Source organism: Furipterus horrens, unplaced genomic scaffold (assembly GCF_987537825.1).
Source record: "Furipterus horrens unplaced genomic scaffold, mFurHor1.1.pri manual_scaffold_4, whole genome shotgun sequence".
Taxonomy (NCBI): Eukaryota; Metazoa; Chordata; class Mammalia; order Chiroptera; family Furipteridae; genus Furipterus; species Furipterus horrens.
Genome location: NW_028327174.1, coordinates 27,121,016 through 27,137,089, shown reverse-complemented (window position 1 = coordinate 27,137,089; position 16,074 = coordinate 27,121,016).

The window sequence follows — 16,074 nt, the reverse complement described above, 5'->3', positions numbered from 1 at the left end:
AGGATTTATTGAAATGTAAAGTAAATTAATCCAAACATGAAATTGGTTGGAGCTATTTATAATATGTTGTTGTTTATCAGATACTTAATTAGGTCTACTCGATCTACAGTCCCTGGTCACCATTTCTATTCTTTTCTGCTTCCCTTCTCCATTAAAATTTTGCAGACTGCATTAATCAGGATCCCTGTAGGAAATAGATGGTACCTTCAAATTAGGAAAATGGAAGAGAGTTTAATAAAATGACTATTTACAATAGCATGGGAAGGTATAGGGGAACCAGAGTGGATGGTGTAGGATCCAAGGGCTCCCTTACCAGCCCCAGGCCTGAAGGGGCAAGAAGAGGGAACAATTACTGGAATTTTCAGAGGGAGAGTCATGAAATAGGACTTCCTTGATAGGCATTACGACCTTTGGTTGAGGGACACAGCCTGTTCCTACTCTCTCTTTCTGTCCTGATCTGCCCCCAGGTGCCCACTGATGGAACCCAACCAGAATCAGGAGGATAGCAGAGCCCGTTGATGCAGTCAGTGCACATGAGTCAATCTCTCAGGGGTTGGGTTGGAGAAGGATCAAGAGTGGATCTGGAGGGGCCCAGAGAAGCAATGTGACATGCAGCCATACTCCTTGTAAGAGGAAGGCAAACAGGGTAATGTTTTATGAGGAAGGACCCTGAGATAGAAATATAAGAGTCTTTGGTCTTGATCATTGATTTTAATTTTAGACCTATGTAATTTTTGCATGCGTATTCATACCAATGGGTACCCAAATTTTTAAAATATGTGCTAATCTTTTAAGTCTATCTAAGAGTGCTACATTGGGGGGAAGAAAAGCTTAAGTATACTCACAGTTAAATTTTTAATGTATTGGCACTGAATACCTTTAATAAATGAATGCAAGTATTTCTGTTTTAAGAAGAGATGCTCTAGAGGACATCTGTTGATTTTAGGCCTCCTTTTCCCTTTCTTTTGGATCTAGTTCCCTGAATTTCATTGGGTACTTAACTTTCCTCTCTCAGCCCTTCTGGTAGGTGGGCATGTGACTCAGCTTGGCCAAGAGTACACTCAATCCCCTTGGCCACAGAGAGGTGATTAAAATGAGTGCCTTAAATAAGCTGGGCCAATCAGAGTGGAACCCAGAGCGCTTATTCCTCAAATTCCCCTTAAACTCTGAAGAGTCAAGGACAGGAGTTGCTGACAGTCATTTCTGCCCCAAGCGGACATTGACAATGAAAGCAACATGGAGGAAAGCAGAACCCAGATGTGGAGAGAGGACAGGCTTTGGTGACAGAGTTCAAATTCTTAAATTAGTCTTTTCCAGGAACCAGCTCTTGGTCTGTGACATAAGCTAACACATTCACTTTTTATTCAAGTTCCTTATTTAGTTTGAGTTGGATCTTTTGTCACTTGAAACCAAAAAGCTATTCTTAAACTGATACAAATGTATTCTAGTGAAATTATCTATATAAGATGTTTCCTTAAGAGCAAACCATTGTTCACTAACTTCCATTATAAAGTTACAATATTATAAAGTTTCCCCTAAAAATAAGTATTTCCACAGACTGTTGGAAATGAGATCAATAACACGGCATCACAGGACCCTGCAGTCATTCAGCAAGCATGCTGTACTTTGAAGAGAATAGGGATTTCTCCCTTCAGTCCTATGCTTATGGTTTGATCTGAGTCTCATCTTTCTTTAGTCTGAAGACTTACAGTGATTAAGAATGGCACTTCATCTGTACATATTGTCATGAACATGTACACCTTGGCATTTGGAACATCACTTCATGTAGAGCCAATTGGCTCCTCACTTCATTGATCATGTAAGCTCAGCCTTTGGTATAGTTTATATGAATGAAGGTTGTTTGCTCTCATGCACACATTTAGTGAGTCTGAACTTGGCCACTTTGTAGTTCAAGGGCAGAAGAAGTAAGGAAAGAGTGAGTGTTGTTGGGCAGTGACAGTGACTGTAGGAGCCATTTTACTGCCTTAGATGATGGTAAGGGCAGTGGCTCAAAGCTGGACCTGAGTGTCTGCATCCCAGTGTTTTGATCTGGGGAGAGGGATAAGAGTAGCTCCATTGAGAGGCTCAGCAGAGAGCATCCAGGCCTGAAGTCAACATGGGAGAGGGTCCCAGCTGTGTCCATCCACAGAGGGAGGTGCTCCGACTTTGTTGGGAAGGCTGTAGCCTCTTCCCTTTCTGGCTTACTAGGGTAGCTTTTCTCCTATCAGCAATCCTGGGGCCTGTTCTTAGTAATGGATGTTTAAACAATGCAGATAGTGGGACATGATTTCTTTTTTCAATAAAAGATTGAAAGTGGCAGGTTGAGTTATTTCCTTTCTTCATCTACAATATCATGATGATTTGGCTCTAGAGTCAGAGAGACTGGGTTCCAATTCTAGCTCCATCTTTACAAGTTGTATGGCTTTTATAAGATGAAAAAAATAACAGTAGCTACCCCAACAGGTTGTTGTGATAATTAAATGAGATTATTCTCATTAGAACACAATACACGGCACATTATAAGTCTTCAGTAAGTATTAGCTCAAAGGGGAGAATGGGGTACACTATGTAAGATTTGCAAGAGGTAAAAAAAATCTTTCTGTAATCAACTTTTCTCAACTTCCATGAGCCTTCCAGCAGCAACTGAGATATCTTTAAGTTTCCCCATCACACGGTTGAAAAATGATTGTAGATCACATTGCATTTCAAATCATCTAAGAACTGTGCAGGAAGCTCAGGATCTGAAATTATCTTTGCCTTTATATTGTTCATGCTAGTTGCTGTTCAAGTACAATTATAATCAGGAAGCTGGCACTAAAAATAGCACCAAGTTTCTTTTTTCTCAGAGTTATCTGCTACCCTAGCGTTTCCCAGGCATGTTTATTTACTTGATTCACAACAGTGAGTCTTTTCTCTTATTAACCTGACAGCAATAGTTGGGTTCCACAGCAACAGTCAGTGTGCTGGTAAAATCCTTATTACTGCCGGAGCGCAAGAGGCCCAGGTCGCTGTTTCCCCTTCAGAAGCTCAGTGGAAATGTGTCATGACGAGAGAGTTGCCTGAACAATTTTGCTGTGGAAAAAAGAGAGGACTAGGTTGTATCTTCACTTTGACAATTTCAGTATTCTTTTTCCTCTGAACAGAATGACAATTTAGCCTTCAGATTTCCCCTTGTTCCCTTTTCGCTGCTCATCTGTGCTTTGTGTGCAAACACGAATTTAGTGCTAGGCAGAGAGGCCGAATTGACAGCTCCCAGCTCCCAGACATCTTGCCCTTTGTCCGATGTCTCTCACAGCTTGGCAGTAAATGAGGAGAATCACTTGAGAGCTCTGTTTATAATCGTTCTGATTATTAGATGCCAAGATGTTGACCAGTCTGGTAGATCAAAATGCTGTTAACACTGGAAACATTTATCCCTGGAATATTTACTCTGTAAGTGTCTCTAAATTATATGACACAAACCTGAAGAGTTAGACTGAGATGATTTGGGGTCTTAATGGGGTTATTAGGTGAGCAATCACTGTACATTCTGTAATTATTCCATTCTTCCCATCACCCTCTCTAACACCCCCCTCCCATTAAAAATTACTCTTCCAGCCCTGGTCTGGTAGCTCAGTTGGTTAGCACATCATCTGGATACGCCAAGGGTGTGGGTTTGATCCCTAGCCAGGGTACATATAAGAATCAACCTGTGAATGCATAAATAACTGGAACAACAAATTGATGCCCTTTTCTCTCTGTCACTCAGTCTTTCTTTTTCCCTCTCTCTTGCCCTTAAATCAATTAAAAACAAAACAAAACAAAAAAAAGACCATCCTTCCAACCCTTAGAAAAAGCAACAGGCAGTCTGAGGACACAGCTCTGCAATCTGTGAGCCCAAAGTGTTGACTGTGAAGCTGGGAGGTTTGCAGCCTAACAGGCAAGTGAAGCAGCACCTGAAACCAGTAAGGAGGGAGTGTGTGGGGGAAGGGAGAGGAAGCATATGAAAGTGGGAAGGAAGGGATAAAAAGAAACAGAATCAAAATAGGAATGGAAGCAAAAAAAGAAAAGCCAATGAAATGAAAGCAAGCGATTTTATACTTCAATTCCCTCAGTCGTGGGAAAGAACGTTGTGTCCTGCTGCTGGTAGAGAGGGTCTGGGGTGGCTGAGCCCATCACTGGCTATGGGATCTCCAGCAAGTCTCCGAGGCTATTTACAGCTGCCCAGGCCACCTCCTAGGGTTCATGAGGGGCTAAGTTACAGTGAAGCACATTAAAAGCAGAAAAGGCTAATTTAAAACATGATACATTTTCAGTTCTTTTCCAGAGAAATGTGTATCTAACATTCCTTCAGCTTCTCTGTTTCTCCCCTTCCTCAGATAATAAAGTGCTTATTTTAAGACATCCGAGGCTCTGCTCAGATTCTTCCATTGTCAAGTCATATGCCATTTTATGCTTAGCCAAGAAGTAAAGGTATGGACCCTACTTTGCTACTAATTTTCAAAGATAAAGACAGTATCAGGCAATTGATGGCGACTTGCCTCCAGCCAGGCTTTTCCACTGGAGGCTACTGTCAAGTTGACAGTGTTACTCTGGCCAACACCCATGCATGACATGTAGGGTGGTCATCCCTTCTGCCATGTATTGGGTGGGATGTGGGTCAGTATGGAAGGATTTGGCTAGTGCACTATAGAGCTCTGTCATTCCTAGAGGTCTTGAGTGTGGTAATTAAAACCATGTCTTTGTGTGTGTGTGTGTGTGTGTGTGTGTGTGTGTGTGTGTGTTTTGTAGGAACCCAAAGCATCGACCTACTTTTAGTCTGCATTGCTGCCCAATGTTTGGGAAGTCCACCATTTTTTCCCTGGAGCTTGCTAAAACTCTGGAGCTAAAGTTCCACATGGATCTTATTCATATTGAGAATCAGAGTGGGATTTTCATAATGTTCCTTGGTCTGATGACTCAGGCAAGATTTGGAGAAGCCCTGAAACTCCCTGGGTGTTTCTGTTCTCTATGGTATGCTGCGACAGGAAGATGCAGCCCTGATATGATCCCTTTTCACCAATTATGGCTGGAGAATGTCTGTGCATCCTAATGACTTGGTAGTTAGTGACAGACTTCCCTTAGTGTTTAATGTCTAAGTTCTTCATTCACTCACACATTAATTTATTTAGTGCCTATTAAATGCATAACCCCTCAAAACAAACAAATATTAATTAGGTATTTATGAGGGCTATGTGCTCTCAAGGGGTTTTCACTGTTGTGTCTGAGACACATGAGATTTTCTATAAAAATGTTACAAATAGCTCTCAATGAGTGGTAGAGAAAACTCAGAGGAGAGAGAGATCCATATACACTAGCAGGGTCTAGGAAGAGTTCACAGAGCAGAGGGGACTGAAATTGGTCTTTGAATGAGTATGGGTAGAGTTTCAAGGCGTGGAGAAAGTAAAGGACTTATCACATGGGGGATCCAGCAGGAGCAAAGTACAGGGCAGGCTGGATAGGGTCGGGAGTACCTCAAGAGCAGAAGAATGGCTTAGTGCAATGGTTCAGAATGTGGGCTTTGAAGTCCATCTGCTACATACTACTTGTGACCTTGGGAAAGTTAGCGACTACCTCTTCGTGTCATTTTTCTCTTTTATAAAATGCAGGTAATGATTTTGTGGGAAGTGTTTTCATGAAGAATGATAAAGATAAGCCCTTGGCACAGTGCCTGGCACATAGTAAGCCCTTAGTAAGTGGCAACAGTTATTAGTAATCCTGATAATAATGATGGAGTTGTGGAATATATCTTTTTTTTTTTTTTTTTTAATTGGGGAAATGGGAAGCTGCTGAAGATATCTGTACAGGGATGTGGCACAACCAAAGCAATCATTTTGGAAAGTGAATGAGGCAGTTGTATAAAGAATTTGTGGAAAGAGAAGAGGCGAGGCATAGGAATTCCAACTAGGAAACAGCTTTAGTCATTTAGAAGTCAAGTAATGACCTTGATCATGGTGGAGGCAAGGGAAGAGATGGAAAGAAAAGACATTAACATCAATTTTCATGACTGGAGGTAGGGGATAAAAGACTGGAAAATTTCTGACATCAGAGTGTAAGCTTCTTGAGGACAGGAGCTGTATTTTTTAATTAAAAACTTTTTTTTTAAGACAGAGGAAGGAAGTGGGAGAGAGAGATGGAAACATTGTTTTGTTGCTCAACTTATTTATACATTTGCTTGGTTGATTCTTGTATGTGCCCTGACTGGGGCTTGAACCCACAACCGTGGTGTATTGGGACAATGCTCTAAGTAGCTGAGCTACCTGTATTAAAATACAGGGCAACAGCTGTATTTTAATTCTCTTAATCTCCAGTGTTTAGCATATTGCCTGGTTTACTGCAACCATTAGTAAATACTTCAGAATGAATGAATGAATGAAGGAGTGCACGAGTGAATAAATAAATAAATGAAAGAAAAATATTCCCAGGCTATAAGCTTAGGTTGTTGAAAGAATAGCAGTTGCCATTGACCAAACTTCTCCTTTTTTGGAATATTTTGATATCTCTGTACTCTTTGTTCATGATAGTGAAGCACAGACATTTAGATACTATATACACAAGGCTTTAATATCAGCATGTAATTATTCCTTAAAAAAAAAAAGAGATTTTATTTATTTATTCATTTTTAGAGACAGTGAAAGAGAGGAAGGGAAACATTAATGTGTGATTGCCTCTCACATGTCCCCAACTGGGGACCTGGCCTACAACTCAGGCATATTCCCTGAACGGGAATTGAACCAGCAGCCCTTTGAGTCACAGGCTAGTACTGAATCCACTGAGCCACACCAGCCAGGGCTCATCATTCCTTTTAAAGGAAATGTTTCTAAGTTTAATTATAGTAGCTAGATGAGTAGTTTTAGTTTAGACACTTTTGTTTGCTTTTGTTTTTATACTTGAATAGAGATTTTACATATGCAGTATTCTCTCTTTAGGATTATTAAAACTAAAACCTATGCAAGTTTTTATTTAGCTTCAAAAATTTTCTTGTAAACATCAAGACTTACAGTGCAGGGTAAAGAGACTTCTTAATTTTACATTTGTATAATTCTGCACTTTTTCTCCATTTCCCAAGAAATTAGAATAAAAGTATGTGTTTCTTTAGACCAGTAACTTTTGTGAAAAACATAACCTTTTGATTTCTGAAATGGAGGAATAAATTCTAATATGATCAGAACGAGGGATTTTGCTCTTACCCAAAGGTGAATATTCACTATCAATCTTCAAGTTACAACCTGGAATTTTACTAAAATACACTAACTTCCTTCAATTTAAATTCACTCAGTCTACGGCCATACCACCCTGAACGCGCCCGATCTCGTCTAAATTCACTCAGAGGTCTTATTCATAGTTTTTAGAGAACCGAAAAGAGACCTAAGTGCAATGACATCTAGCAGTGACACTTAATTTAATCTTTGATTCATACTTAGCAAGAATCTCATGACAAAGTCCTATAATCATTATTTGCTGGACACTTACTAAAAACATTTTTCCTTTTCAATAACAAAACCAAATCAATTTCCAAATTTGCTCTGAATGAAATAGATAGAAATTAGCCCCGTGACTGTGTAAGCTCTTACTGTAAACAAGGTGCTCCCAGGAGCAGGTCTGCAGCATTACCTTTCCCTATGCAAATACAATAGAAAATAACTATTACCTGCAGTCTTTTTTTCTGGGTCCTCAACTGTGGTAATTATGTAAGATTCCACCTCTTATAATTAAGATTTCTCATATAAAGTTAGGACAATATGGTAGTTTGTGAAGGATTATAGAGTTTTTTAAATAATTTTTTATTTATCTATTTGAGTAAGAGAGAGAGAGAGAGAGAGAGAAAGAGAGAGAGAGAGAGAGAGAGAGAGAGAGAGAGAGAGAGAGAGAGAGATTGTTATGTTGGTTCACTTATCTATGCATTCGTTAGTTGATTCTTGTAATGCCCTGATCAGAAATGGAACTGGCAACCTTGGTGTATAGGGATGATGCTCTAACCAACTGAGCTACCCAGCTAGGGATGAAGATTATAAATTTTTGATGACACGGGGAACAAGGTTATATAACGGCCAAAGCTGCCCAGGACAGTGGGAAAAAGACCTTGTACTTGTTGCCACAGACCACCAAACACCCAGTTTTCTGAGAAGTCAATTATAGGTATCATCGTCTACACCAGTGATTTTTCCATCACTGCTGCAATAAATTTTAAAACATGCAGTACATGGCTATTTTGTCAAGGGCACTAACGTCTTTTACCTTAGATTGTCACATAAGAAAAATGACAACAGTCAACGCAACAATAGCCATCTAGTGTGAATGAATAAAAATTATACCTATCTTTTGGTCAGATGGGCAAAAATAATTATTTTTTTGGTGTACAATAGGATTTCAGTAGTTAGTTTATGTGGGCCATGAGATAGAAAATCACTGGTCTACACTTTCTGTTCTTCTTGCTGCCACCACCAGGCTGATTCTGACAGCACAGAATTGATGTCTGTGTGATAAGAGTGTAGGACTGTAGGGACAGGGAGAGCTTTCACCAGTGAAATCATTATTGACAGAGACTTGCTTATATCTGATGTTAGCACTGATCTCTGCAGTAGGTGAAACCATGAAGAAATTTAAGATGCCAGTTTCCCTGATCTCATTGTAAAGTGAGAGTATTTTCCTGGGTAGCAGCTTCCTTCCGGCCACCATTCAGTAGAAAGGAAAACTCATCATTCTCTGGGGCATGAAAGATGGCTTCAGGTTTTTGGGGAACTCCACTATTTCCAAAAAAGAATGGACTATGAAATTACTCATCATTAGTGTGTCAGTTACTTATTGCTTCATAACAAATTACCCCAAGACTTAAAACAACTGTTTTTACTTGCTCATCATTCTATGGGTCAGTAGTTTGGGATGAGCCGGACTGGCTCAATCACATGGAGGCTTGAGTGGGGCTGGATAGTCCAAGGTGGCTTCATTCATTTACTTGCCATTTAGTGTTGGCATTTGCCTGGGCCCCTTTTCCCATGGTCCTTCATTCTCAAGCAAGAAAGCCAGGCTTCCTCATATGGTATCATCATGTTCTTCTTCTTTTTTTTTTTAATAAATCATTTTTTAATTGTTATTCTATTACAGTTGTCCTAATTTTTCCTCCTTTTCCCTCATCCACTTATCCCAACCCCACTCCCACAATCAATTCCCACCCAGTTGTCCATGTCCATGGGTCATTCATACATGTTCTTTGTCTAGTCCCTTCCCCTTCTTTCCACCATTATCTTCCTCGCCCCTTTCCCTTCCCCTCCAGTCACTGTCAGTCTGCTCCATGTTTCCATGCCTATAGTTCCATTTTGTTTGTTAGTTTATTTTGTTTATTAGATTCCTCTTTTAGGTGAGATCATACGGTATTTGTCTTTCACTGACTGGCTTATTTCACTTAGCATAATATTCTCTGGTTCCATCCATGCTGTCGCAAGAGTTAGGAGTTCCTTCTTTCTTTCTGCTGTATAGTATTCCATTGTGTAAATGTACCACAGTTTTTTGATTCACTCATCCACTGGTGGGCACCTAGGCTGCTTCTAGCACTTGGCTATTGTAAATAATGCTGCAATGAACATACGGTTGCATAGGTTCTTTTGATTTGGTGATTTGGGATTCTTAGAATATATTTCCAGCAGTAGAATCACTGGGTCAAAAGGCAGTTCCATTTTTAGTTTTTAAGGAAATTCCATACTGTTTTCCACAGAGGCTGCACCAGTCTGCATTCCCACCAACAGTGCACTAAGGTTCCCTTTTATCCACATTCTCACCAGCACTTTTTGTTTGTTGATTTATTAGTGAAGACCATTCTGACAGGTGTGAGATGATATCTTATTGTGGTTTTAATTTGCATCTCTGATGGGTAGTGATGTTAAACATCTTTTCATATGTCTGTGGGCCGTTTCTATGTCCTCCTTGGAGAAGTGTCTATTCAGATCCTTTGTTCATTTTTTAATTGGATTTTTATCTCCCTGGTGTTGAGTCGAAGTATCATTGGCAAATATGCTCTCCAATACAGTTGGTGCCTTTTTCATTTTGATGATGGTTTCTTTAGCCATGAAGAAGCTTTTTAGTTTGATGTACATAGTCCCATTTGTATATATTTTCCTTTATTTCCCTTGTCTAGGACAGAGTCTCCAACTCCTGGGCCAACTGTTCACGGCCTGTTAGTAACTAGGCCATGAGCCAAGCCTCCCCCCATTCATGTTGAGTGAGCAAGCAAGCAAAGCTCACTTGAGCTCCACCCCCACCCCCACTGCCCATCTTCCACAAAACCAGTCGCTGGTGACAAAAAGGTTGGGTACTGCTGCCCTAGGTGGGATATCTGAAATTTTCCTGCCTATCTTTTTCTCTAGAACTTTTATGGTGTCATGACTTGTTTAAGTCTTTTATCTGGTATCTGGTGAAAGTTGGTGGTCTAGTTTCAATTTTTTACATATACCAGTCCAGTTCTCCCAATATCATTTATTGAAGAGGCTATCTTTACTCCATTGTATGCTCCTGCCACCTTTGTCAATATTAATTGACTGTAGAGACTTGGATTTATTTCTGGGTTCTCTATTCTGTTCCATTGATCGATGTTCTTATGCAATACCAAACTGTTTTGATTATAATGGCTCCATAGTATAGTTTGTTATTGAGTATTATGATCTCTCCTACTTCATTCTTTCTCAAAATTGCTGAGTCTTTTCAAGGTCTTTTTTTGGTTCCATATAAATTTTTGAAATATTAGTTCTAGATCTGTGAAATGTGCCATTGGTATTTTAAAGGGATTGCATTGAATCTGTAGATTGCTTTGGGTAGTTGGACATTTTAATGATATTCATTTTTCCAATCCATGAACACAGTATATGCTTCCATTTATTTGTATCTTCTTTAATTTATTTCTTCAGTGTTCTATAGTTTTCCCTGTATATGTCTTTTACCTCTTTGGTTAAATTTATTCCGGGGTAATTTATTTTTGTTGCTATAGTAAATGTTTTTTTTCCCCCCTAGTTGTTCTTTCTGGTATTTCATTATTGGTGTACAAAAATGCCATTGACTTCTGAATTTTGACTTTATATCCTGCTATTTTGCCAAATTCACTTATTAGGTTGAGTAGCTTTTTGGTGGAGAGTACAGGGTTTTCTTTGTATACCATCATGTCATCTGTGAATAATGACAGTTATACTTCCTCCTTTCCAATTTGGATGCCTTTTGTTTCTTTTTCTTGTCTGATCACTTGGCTAGAACTTCCACTACTACACTTATATCAGACAAAAGAGACTTCAAAATAAAAGCTATAAAAAGGGACAAGTAAGGGCACTACATAATACTTAAAGGAGTAGTTCAACAGGAGGATATAACACTTATAAACATATATGCACTCAACATAGGAGCACCTACATATATAAAGAAAATCTTGGAGGACTTCAAGAAAGATATTGACAGCAACACAATCATCATAGGGGATTTTAACTCCCCACTGTCAACAATGGATAGATCTTCTAAACAAAGAATCAACAAGAATATTGTGGCACTTAACAACAAACTAGATCAAATGGACTTAATTTATATATATGGAACTTTTCACCCAAAGAAGCAAAATGTATATTCTTTTCAAATGCACGTGGAATAGATATTTTCAAAGATAGTCCACATGGTAGGACACAAAACAAACCTCAATAAATTCAAGAAAATTAAAATCATATCAAGCATGTGCTCATGGATTGAAGCTGGAAACCAACCTCAAGGAAAAAAACTCAAGAACATTCAAATACATGGAGACTGAATAACATGTTATTAAGTAGTGAATGGATCAACAATTAGATCAAGAAAGAAATAAAAAAGTAACTGGAAACAAATGAAAATGAACATAAAACAATCCAAATCTATGGGACACAGTGAAGGCAGAACTGAAAAGGAAGTTCATAGCAATACAGGCCTACCTAAAAAAGGTAGAGCAATCTCAAATAAACAACCTAACCTTATATCTACAAGAACTAGAGGAACAACAACAAACAAAGCCCAGAGTGAACAGAAGGAAGGAAATAATCAAGATCAGGGCAGAATTAAATGACATAGAGACTAAAAGAACAATTCAAAAGATCAATAAATCCAGGAGCTTGTTCTTTGAAAAGATAAACAAAACCGACAAGCCTTTAACCAGACTCATCAGGAAAAAAAGAAAAGAAAAAAGGGAGGACCCAAATAAATAAAATCAGAAATGAAAGAGGAGAAGTTACAACAAATACCACAGAACTACAAAGAATTTACAAAATTACTTTGAATAACTATATGCCAAGAAGTTTGACAACCTGGATGAAATGGACAAATTTCTAGAAACAGCTAGTCTTCCAAAACTGAATCAAGAAGAAGCAGAAAGTTTGAATAGGGCAATAACAACTAGTGAAATAGAAGCAGTAATATAAAAACTCTCAGCATACAAAAGCCCTGGACCAGAGGGCTTCACAGGTGAATTTTACCAAACGTTTTAGGAAGAACTAACTCCTATCCTTCTCAAACTATTCCAAAAAATTCAAGAAGAGGGAAGATTCCCAAACTCTTTTTATGAGGCCAGTATCATCTTAATTCCAAAACCAGGTAAAGACACAACAAAGAAAGAAAAGTATAAGCCAGTCTCTCTGATGAACATAGATGCTAAAATCCTCTACAAAATACTGGCAATCTGGATTCAGAAATACATTAAAAGATCTTACTCCATGATTAAGTGAGATTCATCCCAGGGATGCAAGAATGGTGCAATATTCACAAATCAATAAATGTAATACACCACATAAACAAAATGAAGGACAAAAATCACATGATAATATCAATAGATGCTGAAAAAGCATTTGATAAAATCCAGCACCCATTTATGATAACACTCAGCAAAGTGGGAATAGAGGGAGCCTACCTCAACATAATAAAAGCCATATATGAGAAACCTACAGCCAACATCATACTCAATGGGGAAAAACTAAAAGCTTTCTCCTTAAGATCAGGAACAACACAGGAGTGTCCGCTTTCACCACTCTTATTCAACATAATACTGGCATCATCATGTTCAAAGAGACATCCTGAGGCCTGGTCTTGGAAGTTTCACTATGTCACCTCTGCTGCATTCTTCTACTCAAAGCAAGTCACAAGGCCAGTCCAGACTCAAGAACAGGCAAAATAGACTGTTGTCTCTCAATAAAAAGTATAGCAAAATCATGAGTATACAAGGATAAGACATTTAGTATAGTTATTTTTGCAACCTGTCATGCTTGGAACTTACTACATTAAAACAAAAGCAAAACAAAAAACACTCAAGCATTTAGAGCCAATATGAACCCTGGGAAAGCTGAATGATGTGGTATCTTAAAGCCCTGTGAGAAGTGAGTAGCCAAAAAGATGAGTCTTAAGATTTCTGTATTTATGGGACAGTTGTGGATAATGCACATCCGAAAGCATACTGGATTGAGATGAAGGGGGGTTGGGTTATAGACCCTGTCTTGTTACCAACTTTTTCTGTAAGTTTTATAAAACACTTTACCTCTGAGCCTCAGTTTCCCTATAGATCAAATAAGAAAATGTATAAATCACACAATTTACCCGAGAAAGAGCTCTGTGAGATGTAAAACGCTATACAAATGAAAAATCAGTAAGAAGAATTCAAACTGTGATACCTTGTTTTCTTCCTCTTCTCTAGTTGTGTGTGGTTGAAAACATGGAATGCTCTCAGGCCTATGTTGCTACAAAAGACATGCTTTTACAAAAAATGTCTTTTTATCTAAATGGTTTTGGATGATTTGCCAGTGACTGTAGTATAATCTATGGTTTTTCTAAATGTACAAAAATGTGTGAAATTAAAACATCCAATAGTAAAGTAATTGGATGTATCCATTTGGGAAAAAAAAAGGAAAGTGTGTGACAAAGAAAATGAGCTTAAAAGCCTAACAGAGACTGTCTTTTAGATTGTGTAAGAATAATTAGATGAGATCCTCTGTGTGGACAGCTTTAAGAGAAAATGATTTAAAATGGTAGCATGTGTGCCAAACTAGGAATGAGAGCTGAGCATACAGTTAACTTTGAAGAAATAAAAGAAAAAACTCTAAAATACAAAAACTAATTTCTTTAGGGACTGGATCATGATGAATAAAAAAACACTGGATTTTAGTATTTCCAGATAAAAAAGATGGTATGGGAGGGATTAGTGAAGACTTAGAAAAGCCTTATGAGGTCATTTTAGCAAGTAAATGAGAATAGAAATATATTTTCCAGAATTTTGTAACCTCAATTAGTCCTTTAGAGCAGACATCCGTGATGTACTTCATCACATCCCCTTAGTCCAATCTATCCTTGCCAGCAGTGTCCTTCATCACACAGACACTGGACATCGTTTGTGCTGCTTTCTCTGTGTCTGTGCCGACCCAGAAATGAGGGGACCATTATCATTCCCTAGGGCAATCCTCAGCCATTGGGCATAGGAACCAGTGGAAAAAGGAATGCCCAGCCTCCCTGTGCTCCCGTGCAAGAGTGGACAATCCTTGGTCCATGGGCCAAATTCAGCCCACTTGCTTTTGTAAATAAAGTTTTATTGGAATACAGCCAATGTGCATTTGTTTACATATTGTCTGTGTTACAATGGCAGAGTCGAGTAGTTAGGACAGAGACTGCATGGCCTGCAAAGAGGAAAATATTTGGTATCTGGCCCTTTACAGAAAATATTTGCCTTCCTCCAATCTAGTGGGACAATTCTGAGGCATATTCTACATGGTTCCCAGAGTGTCCCCAGCAAGATGGAGACCCAGTTACCCACAGTAGTTAATAGCACATTAATTAACACTTTATTGGATTTTGCTCTTTCTTCTCTCTCTTTCCCTATTCCCTCACTTTGGGTTCCTAGGATCACTTTCCAAGTGTAAACTAAGATAGAAAATCTTGGTATTTCTTTTTCATGTTATCTTTATGAGACTTTGCTCTGTTATTTTACTTTGTGACTCATCACACATACCATACATAAAACTGAAACACACGTATAACCTGTCACTGAAATAAATGTTTTCTGAAATAACATTTACTTTTGCTGTCATTAACATATGTTTATCTATTGGCTCAGTGGATTGAGCGTCGGCCTGCGAGCTAAGTGTCGCTGGTTCGATCTTCTAGTCAGGGCACATCAGAGAAGGAAAACTCTGACTCCAAAAAACCTCCGCTGCCTTGCGGCATACCTCTTCAGGGGAAAGGCTAAGGGAGTAAACCCCGACAGAAAATCCGGAGCCGGAGTCCCTAAGGCGGTTCGACGTTGTAGTCAACACCGGCAACTCCTGCGGCGCACCTGAAGCCAAGCTGTATTGACTCCGTCTTTCCCTTGGACCCTTCAGCTGCGAAGAGAGGGGGGGTCTGCTGCATGGGCAACAGCAGACCCTCCATATCACCCTGCCCAGGCTCTGTAGCTTCAGCTTCACTGGAGAGGACACTCCAGCGTCATCGCAAGATGTCGATTCAACACGGGAGGAGACAGATACCGTGTCACTCCCGAGTCGGACTGCACAGCCATTCTCGGTGGTGCAGATAGACTCTTAAGAAGCTACACCATCGTCTCTCGAGACGGACGGCTGCTGACGATCTATATTTAAAACAGAGACAGACTCATAGATGAAGAACAGAGTACAGCTAGTGGGGGGGGCAGGTTAGTGGGTAGAGGGATATGAGCAAAACAGAAAAGGACTCACGGACATGGACAACAGTGTGGGGATTGCTAGGGGGAGGGGTATAAGGGGACTAAATCATAATGGAAAAGAAATACAATGAAGATTAAATAAAAATAAAATGATATAGTAGGCTGAAAAAAAAAAAAAAGAAAAAGAGAAACTTCGCCAATCACTTCTGAAACATTTGATCAGCCACAAGGCCTTCTCCATACACTGCACAAATCTTTTTTTTTTTTTTTGCATTTCAATTGCACTTTACCTTTCTTTAAATAATAAAACATAATACGAGTATGCCACAAAACAACAAAAAACAAACAAAAAAAACCCCCATATACTTATATTTTCTACTTCATTTTACTTTCTTATATTTCAT